Source organism: Lissotriton helveticus, chromosome 4_1 (genome assembly GCF_964261635.1).
Source record: "Lissotriton helveticus chromosome 4_1, aLisHel1.1, whole genome shotgun sequence".
In the NCBI taxonomy this organism is placed as follows: domain Eukaryota; kingdom Metazoa; phylum Chordata; class Amphibia; order Caudata; family Salamandridae; genus Lissotriton; species Lissotriton helveticus.
Genome location: NC_136063.1, coordinates 336,139,036 through 336,149,929, shown reverse-complemented (window position 1 = coordinate 336,149,929; position 10,894 = coordinate 336,139,036).

Below are 10,894 nucleotides of genomic sequence, written 5' to 3'. Positions count from 1 at the left end.
TTTACTCATCCCAAACCTTCTCAGACTGCTATAAGCTAAAAAAAATCAACACTTTCGAGACCCTTCCCTCTTCTATCCTCCACTATCTAGTTCAATCTAACTAACAGCCTAACATGTCCACTACTCAAATTAATTTCATATTTCCCTATACTAATTCCCCACTATTCCTGTTTGGGTTCTGGAGTAGAGTGCTACCCACGAAAAGCACTTCAACACCTCATCAAGGGTAGAAAGTGCTATATAAAGGCAAACCCTTCCCTCTTCTACCCCTCCACTATCCTTTTTCAATCCAAATAACAAACTCACAAGTCCCTAGCAGAAATTAATTTATTATCTCCCTCTACTAATTCATCACTATTCCTTTTTAGGTTCCAGAGCAGTGTGCTACTCCCCAAAAAGTACTTCAACACCTCATCGGGGGTAGGAAGAGCTATTTAAAGGCAATTACAATACAATTACAATATGCCAGAGAAACTGGAAACTGTTTCAATTGAACATACACATCTTTCGCGAGCAAAAACCGTGCAGTAAATTGCCCAGTTTTCTTGCGAAGTGGCGTCTCCTTCTTTGGGCCAAACTCTGTATTTGGATGTTTTGCGGCCTGGCCCAGGTCGCGGAGATGCCCTGCCGTTAACATGCGGTTTGGTGTTTGGATCATCAAGCACCATGAAGTGGGAAAGCCAGTGTGACGGAGCAGTAATGCACAGCTGGGTCAATGCACAGCGCCCACTCAACCCACTTGGGGAATAAGTTTGAGTTATTCAAGGGGTAACACGGCACCCACTTGGGCTTTAATCGCGCAAAGGAACGACAGGTACCAGCATGCCTCTGTGCACACGCCCAAATGGGCGGGACTTGTAAGTCTTATCAAGGGCTCCTTTGAACTGCCAGTGTTTCACCTGTACTCTGTCCATGAACAAGAGCACAGGAGTGCTCGAAACACGTTGGCCTCATCATTGTTTTACGGATGGCTGACTGTTCTGTTGCCGAGCTGTTGGTTCCCTCATTAAATGGTGTTTAATTACCCGTGAAGTGGCGTCTCCTCTTTTGGGCCAAACTCTGTGTTTGGATGTTTTGCGACCTGGCCCAGGTCGCGGAGACATGTGCATTCTACAAATAAGAGGCTTAAATCTTGTCAGGACTAACCCAGCTTATCATCTCTCGAGGGACGATCAATGTCGTTATGTAGGGTAATACTTTGCAGTGTATCAAGTGAGAAAACTGCATTAAAAAGCTATATAACGTTGTTATAATTATTATTCCTGTGCCCTGTCCACGCCTCTCTTTCTGTTTCTCTCTCTCTCTTTCCCTCTAAGATGTACCTCACTCTCCTACTCACATCCACTTTGCCTTGGCCCCTTTTTTCCTTACTCCTGCCTCACCCAAACTCTCTCCACAGGCTTCTTCTACCAAAAAATCTGTTCCAACTCATGACACATGTTTTACCCTTCCTCTCTCCCCACTACTTCATATTTTGAAGGCCACCACAGGGATTGTGTCCTGAGGAGGCCAGCAGAGCACCATGTCTGCTATTGTCTTTAAATATGGTAAACCTTTTTTTAATGCATCCCGTTTTCCTGAAAGGGAAACTGGACAGAAATGTTTTACTTTTTTGTTGTTTAAGGTTTGTCAGTGATCACATGGACCACTGCCTACTTTTGAATATATTTTTAGTACATTCCCTTTTGAGAATGCATTACAGCATCATCTAAGGTGTCTGTAAAATATTAATGTCTGAATTTATGTTGTAAAACATTGAAGCTTACGATTCAGTTTTTGGGGGGAACACCTACTAAACACCGCAGATACCAAAGCGATATCCATTCGCAATCTAATTTTAGGAGTCAAACAAACATTTGGGAAAGGGATTCTTACATGAGAAAAAGCATTTTACAGGATTTGGAGGACGTGCGATCATTAAAATGCTTAGTACATCTGGCCCCTAGTGCACTCTTGTGCTTCGAATACTCAGTGGTGATGAATGGTCTGAGTCAATGGACTGATGGCAGATTGTAGTTGTACAAGAGGAATTCATTTCCAGTCCACAGTATGACAGGGATGGTTTATTCAGTTCCTTTGGAAATGCTGAAGATTTCTGACTTGGTGCATATGAACAAGCTCCTTTCTTATAAACAGTGCCACTGGAATTATGCGGCAAGGGAAGGCCAAATTGTGGGTCAGGGTTCAGTAAATTGTACAGCAAGAAAAGGCCAATTATGTGGCATAATGCAGCACGTTTACATAGTATTACTTCATAATTTTCTAATTTTTAGGTCGATCCTAGAGGCAGCGCTACTCTGAGAGACTTATTGTAGAGGAGTAGGATATAGAAGCCCCGCCCAATCTCCCCATCTCCGCCCATAGTTGCCATTGGCTTCTGATTCATCAATAGGCTTGTTAGTCCCTCCTCAGTACTGCCTCCTCTTCATTTGTCCCCTTCCATGGTGACTGGCCCCTCTACTTCGGTAGTTACACAGTATGTGTTATTTAGGCTATGAGCACTATTTTCTTTAATGATGTTCTCCTACTGCAGACACACCATGCTTTGGTGCCTTCTAATCCCGTTGTCCATGCCTTCTCAACCCCGCCAGTCCTCTCATTGCCCCTGCCTATCAGTCCCCCACCCACCCTCCCGTCTTCCGTGCCTTCTCCCAACTGCCCACCTGCCCTCCCTCCTGTTGTCCATGATGCCTATCATTTGCAGTGCAATAGGTCTCGCGTAAATGTGAGCCCTATTGCATTGCAAATGGTTGTTACACTTGTAAACACTGTCTGGGCATAGGTCACACCTTATCAGTACCAATTAAACACCTAAATTTAGAAACAAGCAACAGAAATGTGACCAGTCATCCTTTGTTAAGGGCCTTCCACTGCTCAGCAACATTTGCTGCATTTTTAGTAATGTTTGAGCTGTTTGAGCAACGAAATATTTTTGTTTTGTTAAAATCTGTAGAATATGGAGCATATGGTGGATTATGTGGCCTGTTTATAAACATTGCAGGTAGAGCCTTCCAATTCTGAAATTGATATTTACTCTGCTACTATATCTCAAGACTGGAAGCCTGATCTAGGGGGCACAGTAGATTAGGAGACTTCCAAGAAAATCCCACTAGAACAACTCTTACTTTTTTGTGGGGTTTTCAGCAACATTGTTGGAGTGCAATCAAGAGCAAATGATTGTGGGTTAGGGCAGGTCTAATGCTGCCCATTATTTTCTTAAAGGCACCCTGCTGAACTAAGATAGTGGTCAACCCCTCAAAGTAGGATCACAGCCCTCCTTTCTCATAGATTGACAGAAATTGCTGAGCACACCCCTATCTAATAAAATGCTGTACATTAATTTTAAACGTACATTTCTCCTCTAGACTCAATGAACCACTGTGATTGCATTGTTTGTTTGCAAGGTCTCAACCTTTTTAAAGTTTGATTTATGCATTTCAATAAAGATGACAATAAAATGCATTCTGACATGTAGCAACATACACAAAGATACTGACATTGTTTATTCAGAGGTGGCGTCCTCAGCTCCCGATCCCTCCCCTTCCTTACCCACCGTTAATTTCCTAATCATTTCCAACCAGTCCCAAAGCTCCAGGTCGTCGAAGAGCTTATCATCTGTGTAAACCATTCTCATTCAGATGTTCTCATCAACGGCCCATTCCCGCAGGTCTCGTTCCTACAACGTCCTTTCTGGGCCATGTGGTTTCAGCACCATATGGCTATTCGCTGACTCGCTAGCACTAGTCCCAAGAGCACAAATTTGTATCTAATTTTAATTGATATTGATGGATATACACTATTAAGTAGGCAATGCTTAATTATCACATCTACAGGCCAGTATCCTTACATTGTGTAGCGAAAATAGCTCACCAGCATGGTGAACCCCACATCTGGGGCAGTCTGACAATCTAGCAGGGTAGATTTTAGCCAGCTTCTTAGGAGCCAAGTATATATATATATATATATATATATATATATATATATATATATATATATATATATATATATATATATATATATATATATATATATGACAGTTTAAATCATGAACATTAGATCCTGAGCTAGAGAAAAGTAGTTCAATCAAGATATCAAGTCCCAATTTTCGTAAGTTTTTCCGTTTTATTCTTCTTTGATCTTTTAGTAGAGTTAATCCAATCTTCACACGTACAAAAACAACCGCTGCCAACACGTGTTTCGTCAAGGTCGTGCTATCTGTCCTTGCACAGATTGATTTCCTCTCACTTGGTCCATTTGTCTTTCTCTCTTCGGGAATGTTCGAGATGGGTCTAACTGAATTTTTGAATTAATTTTTGCATAAAAACTTTCACCTGCCTGGTTGGCTTGTCAATGAAGTGTTCTCAAAACAACTTTGAGATACTTTTTGTGAACTTTTCTAACCCTTGTGGTGTATTAAGTAATGGAGTTTTCTCAAGACTACTTGGAGATACTCTTAGTGAAATTTGTGTGTGGTGTAACCTTATAAATAATTTGTATTTTAGGGTTTGAACGAAAGCCACTTTGCTTACTTAATGTAAATAGCAAGTTTTTTTGACTCTTGACAACCTCTCTTGAGTGGAATGTAATTATGTTTATATTTATTGTAATGTTTACAGCCCTGACGAAGTCATTTGGTTTTGATGACCTTGACGAAACACGTGTTGGCAGCGGTTGTTTTTGTACGTGTGAAGATTGGATTAACTCTACTAAAAGATCAAAGAAGAATAAAACGGAAAAACTTACGAAAATTGGGACTTGATATCTTGATTGAACTACTTTTCTCTAGCTCAGGATCTAATGTTCATGATTTAAATTGTACAAACGTGGCCCCTTTGGAGTCACACTTTGTCTGATCCTGGTTGGGTGACCAGTATCTGATCCTTTTTGAGCTTACCAAATAGTGTTTTGCATTACTAAATTTTTTCTTTCCAGCGCAAACTTTCCCCATTCACCCGTTCTCTTTTGTGTTGTACTATATATATGACAGCACCCGCCCCTGAGTGCACGGGGTTTCGAAGGAAAGGAGCGTCTGGTTAAGAAGTTTCCTGTGCACCGCCTCGCCGCAAGCAGGAAGGTTTTATCGGAAGACGGAACACACCCACCGGGTCGAGTACGAGGGGACACCTGGAGGACGCCGGCTCACGCCGGTCTTCAACAGGAGTCGAATCGAAACGACATGGAGGGTAAGCGGACCGCCGTTTGACTATTTCCTTGCATACTTTGTTGGGAAAACATAACGAAGAAGCGGACATTGAGGTTGGGCGTCTGGGAGTGTCTCCCTGTCACGGGCACATTACAGGCTTTACCCGTTACTTAATGCGCCTGGTTTACATCTTGTTAAAGGCGCAGTTGAAACCGGCATCATGTTTTCAGAGACTGAACGCCGCACAGCGGCACAAGATATATTTAAGCATCGTGATAGAAGAGTGGGAACTAGTGAAAGTGTGCAATCAGCTAATCCACAGAACTTAAAACTACAAGAGATGATGCTGAAACTTGAAAGACTGCAAGAACGCGAGACACGTAAATGGTGGGAAGCTACCAGCCTCACCAGCTACGTGGAGGTAAAAAGAGTACCGCGTGGCCTGAGAGTCCATACTGTGCCATCGTATGAGAATCCAGATCCACAGTTGCTAACGGACTGGGAATTACATACAGCAAACTATACGGAAGGAACATTAAAGATACTAATCCAGTATGCCTGGAGTGACCGTGAAAAAGCACTGGAGGAAATAAAAACGCTGGAAGAGGAACTGGAAAAAGAATCAGACAAAGAGCTGGTGCTCCAGCTTAAAACACAGATGAAAACTCGTCTCACAAAATACGAACAGAAAATTCGTACAAGGAAACAAGAAAAGTACGAAAGGGATGAGGATGATTACTTACAAGGTCGCATACTGACTTATGCAAAAAATACGACGCCTCACGTCTAGCACTTCAGTCTGGCAATGTACCAACGTCTGAAATTCCAACATCAGAGTCTGATGTGACTGAAAGCGAATCTGGAGATGAACACCAGGATACAAGAGCATCAGCCAAACAACGCCAAAAAACACGGCCAGAGACCAACCATGGCAGTGAAAAAACTCCTTTTCATCAGGAATTCGATGTCATCAAGTGGGCTTGGCTACGCGGCGGCAAAACGAAACCACCGGACACAGCCCAACAACAACAAACTAATTTACAACAAGGGGTGGTGATGGACAGAGTCTCTGAATTAAGCAGAGTACTCTCACCCAGTCAAGAGATCAGGGCTAGATCCAACACCGTTTTTTAGCTCATTGCCCCTTGTTGTAAATACAACAACAACAAACAGCAAAAAATCAAGGCGGACTCGGAGATCAGGCGGCGGCCAGCGGCGGAGGAAGGGGCAGAGGCAGAGGCAGAGCGAAACCAAACAATTGGGGAAACCGAACTCGCAGCAACAAAAAGTGAATTTTGGTGAAGACAACATAAGCCAGAACTTGACGGTGGTCAATCTAACAGACAGAACTTTAACGGACTGCGAAAATAATCTACTCAGCCTCGGACTCACTTTCTGTCCCAGCGCACCACTTGAATACACCCAGACCCGCATTGATCTTTTTAGATTCACTAGAAAGCTCAAATTGCATAAATATTTCAAATTACGACCACATTTAAAAGAATGCGGAGAACAAGGCATCAGATTAACAGCAACAGATGCCCTAACGGGCAGAGAAATTGAAGCTCTAGAGACATTGGAGGAATTACGGGAGGGTAACTCCACAAATATTCCATCTGAATCCCTCAGTAGAGAACAGAGGGCAGAGGCCCTGGGAATCGAACAAGATAGGGAAGAGAGCGGATATAAACCTTCTTCAATATTTATCCCACAGATGCCTTGGGATGCAATTGACGCTTTCGCTGAAGCTATGTCCCAAGAACTCTTGCAGTACAGGAAAGCGTATCATCCAGTGAAATCGAACATCACAGAGCAACAAAAACATGTTCTACATAATCTGATGAAAGATGAGAATATTATCATTAAGCCTTCGGACAAAGGGGGGAATGTGGTGCTATTAACCAGAGAGTATTACAGACATGAGGCACTACGTCAGCTGTCAGATATCAACTTTTATGCCAAGTGTACGAACGAGGTATACCAAGAGAGTGTCCGGAACTATGAAAGTGACTAGGGAAATGGCATGATTGTCACATGCTGAGTAAAGACGAATTTCTCTATCTCCGGAATAGCCAACCATTAACACCAACATTCTACCATCTGCCTAAACTTCATAAAGACAATGTACGTCCACCGGGTCGTCCGATCGTATCATCCATTGGCAGTCTTACTGAAAACATGTCCCGCTTCATCGACAAATTCTTATTTCCCTTGGTACTTACTTTGCCCTCATACGTCCAAGATACTAAGGACTTTCTGAATAAAATTCGACATGTGAACTGGGACAATGACTGCCAATTGATTGTATTGGACATCACAAGCCTGTATACGGTCATTAACCATCAGCAGGGCCTAGAGGCCATCCAGCACTTCCTGAACCTAAGACAACTAAGATTTACCAAACACAACACTATGATCCTCGAATTTATTGAATTTTGTTTATATAACAACATTTTTTTATTTGAGGAACAGCTGTTCAGGCAGGTATCTGGAACAGCGATGGGTACCTGCTTCGCTCCCAGCTATGCGAATCTTTTCGTCGGCTGGTGGGAGGAGCAGGTGCCCAGGAGCTGCATGGCGGATGGTTTGGAGGGAAAGATCGAGGGTTGGTTCAGATACATCGACGATCTGTTTATCTTCTGGCGTGGCCCACCCAACACAGCACATGCCTACATTAACCTACTAAATGAGAATGACTGTAATCTGCATTTTTCTGGGACGGTAAGTCCGGTAACCGCGGACTATCTTTAACTAAGAGTATTCTCAGAAAATGCACAGATTCATAAAGCCCTACATAGAAAAACTACTGCTTGTAATTCCACACTATTTGCCAGCAGTAGCCACCCTCCGCAACTGGTCAAGAGCATCCCATATGGAGAGTTACTGCGTCTCAGGAGGAATTGCTCGAGACTGGAGGATTTTGAGGTGGCAGCAAGGGAGTGTATTTTTAGGTTCCAGGCTAGGGGGTATGGCGAAACCCTTCTGAGTAACACCTTGAAAAGAGTAAGGGCAATCCCCAGAGACTCTCTGCTGACAACAAAACCAACTAAAAGAAATGACCCCAAGACAGCTCCGGTTAGTAAAGGCAAGTTCAGATTAATAACTCCCTTTTCAACTGGAGCTGATGATCTAAGAGCTATGCTCCGAAAAAATTGGCATATTCTTAAAACCGACAACATACTCAAAGACGACTTGCCGATCCACCCGCTTATAACCTTCAATAGAGCCAGATCCCTTAGGGACCATTTGGTGGCTAGTCACCTGGAGAAACCACTACCAAAAAGTAATACCTTAAGAACCATGAGTGGTTTCTACCCATGCGGCAAATGCAAGGCATGCGCTGGAAGCAGAAGGGTGCTCTCTATTGAGGTACCTGACACCGGTAAGAAACTGGCAATTAAGCAGTTTATTACATGCAGCACACCCCTAGCGGTTTATTGTTTGATCTGCCCGTGTGGCCTCCGCTATATAGGGAGTACCATTAACATGCTCAAATTACGGATCCTGGAACATCTAAGAGCGATCGATAAAGCTGATCCAACTTATCCAGTCGCTCGGCACTTTGCCGAAAAACACAATAGAGACCGTAATCAGCTGCAGTATTTTGGCCTTGACACCATAAAAAAGTCTATTAGGGGAGGGGACCACCTGCGAAGGCTACGCAGGCTAGAATCACGCTACATAATAGACCTCTCAACAAAATGGCCCCGAGGGTTAAACAGCGGTGAGGAAATGATATTCCATTTAGGCAAGTGATGTAAGCGCTGTCTGAAAATTTCACTGTATATAGCAAATCTCTAACTGTTGAATCCTGTGGATTATTGCACGAGCTGTAAACATTCACTATCTTTCCTGGTGCCATGAATGATGGTTAATTTGAAATTATGGATGAATTTTGGATTATATACACATTAACCATGTATTAATTTCGCACCTGTATGTCAATCTATGAATTATAATATCATCCACTATGATGTACTATAGGTTCAAAGGGCTCTTTGAATCCTAAGAGAACGGGAAGTCTAGATTTAAAACATGATTTATACTTCATATTCTTTCTTTCCGTTTTCTTCTCACCTTCTCCTCTTCTTCTCCTTTTGCTTATTTTTCCTGGATACTTTTATCAGGCCATATGGGATAACATAGCCTGTCTATTAATGATGATATAGTATCTTTAGTGCAAGAAGGGGACACATCACTTATTGGCTCCATATATTCCCAGGGGACTGTTGCCGATCCACGGCATTATTTAGTAGTGCAACTGAAGCACATGCGATTAATTTGTATACCTCCTATCATAACGCGCTTACCTATCTGTAGGTTCAATTTGCTCATGATACCACTATGTGCATTGTGTTAAGTGGAAGTAAATATTTAACCACTAGAAAATGGAGCTGGCGTTTGCAGTGAGGTTTCCAGTCCTCTGTCGATGCCAATTAAGAGGTGTACCCCTTGCATGTTGTCAAATGCTATTGTTATATTGTTATATATGTACCGGTTTGTGCGTGTGGATACACACACTGACGAAGGCAAATCGCCGAAACGCGTCTGTGGTTTAGCCTGTAGTTAATAAACTACGTGACACGGAGCCTCCCGAGTGCTGTCTCTTTATTCCTGGAGATTTACCTGGAGTTGTCGAGCGCTATATATATATATATATATATATATTACCTACTGGAGGTCGCCAGTAGGTAGTTATAGTTAGGACCTAGTTTCCATAGGAAATCCGCAACATTCTATTGGGAATAACTTTGGCGCCGGTGGACGAATTATCGCGAATTTCTCAAATTTGATGGCCCGCTCCGCTCTGCTCCTTCCCTGAAAGTTTGGGGGGGATTCGTCAAGCAGGGGCCGAGATAAAAGGGGGGTCCCAAAACGTGTTTTCCCCATGTTAATTTCCATAGGGCGGTTGGACTCACTTTTAGCCCGAACGGCTGAATGGATTCCCACCAAACTTGGCAAAATTGTAGGGACTGGTAGCCCGATGTGCCTTTGCTATGTCTCAAGATATGTGCTCCAGAGGATTTTGAGTAATTTAGGTTAAAAAAATATATATATCTGTAAGCGCGCCCCGGTATGCGCACCGGGGAGCGCATCCGGCGCGTAACGCGAGTTCGCGAGCGGAAAGCTGATTGGCTCTCGGGTGTCTGTCAACATTCCAAACAGTCTGGAGCGGCCGCCATCTTGTGTCTCAGTAGGATCGAAACACAAGAGGTGGCAAAAACAAAGGGGGAAATGACCATAAGGGGGCAGGGTAGACCCCCTGACCCCCTAGGATTGATGTGGGCGCTATAAAAGGGCCCCGCGGGGCAAAAACAATTTTTTTTCTTCGATTTTCGCGGGGGGAGCGCCCGGTACGCGCACCGGGAAGCGTACCATGGGGAAAACCCAGTGAAACAGTAAAATAATAATTTAAAGTGCTTAGAGGTAGGGTAGCTGTGAATAGATTTGTTGTGTTGTGTGGGTGATTTAAGTACCAACATGTAGGTACCAATGCAGAGTCTTAAATTCAATGTACACCGTCTCCTCTGTAGATATCTTGCATGTTGTTACAGAAGTTATTGTGGTATATGGAATCCATACCATAGTCTGTCAGGAAAGCAGAAACAGATCCTTTAAGCACTCCTTGAGAAAGCCTATGGGATCATGGGTAGTCTACCCTGGTCCCTTATGATGTTTTGAAGTATTACATTTTACTCTCTTCTGAATCTACACAAAATTGGTGGTGATATGGTGCATTAGAGACAGACA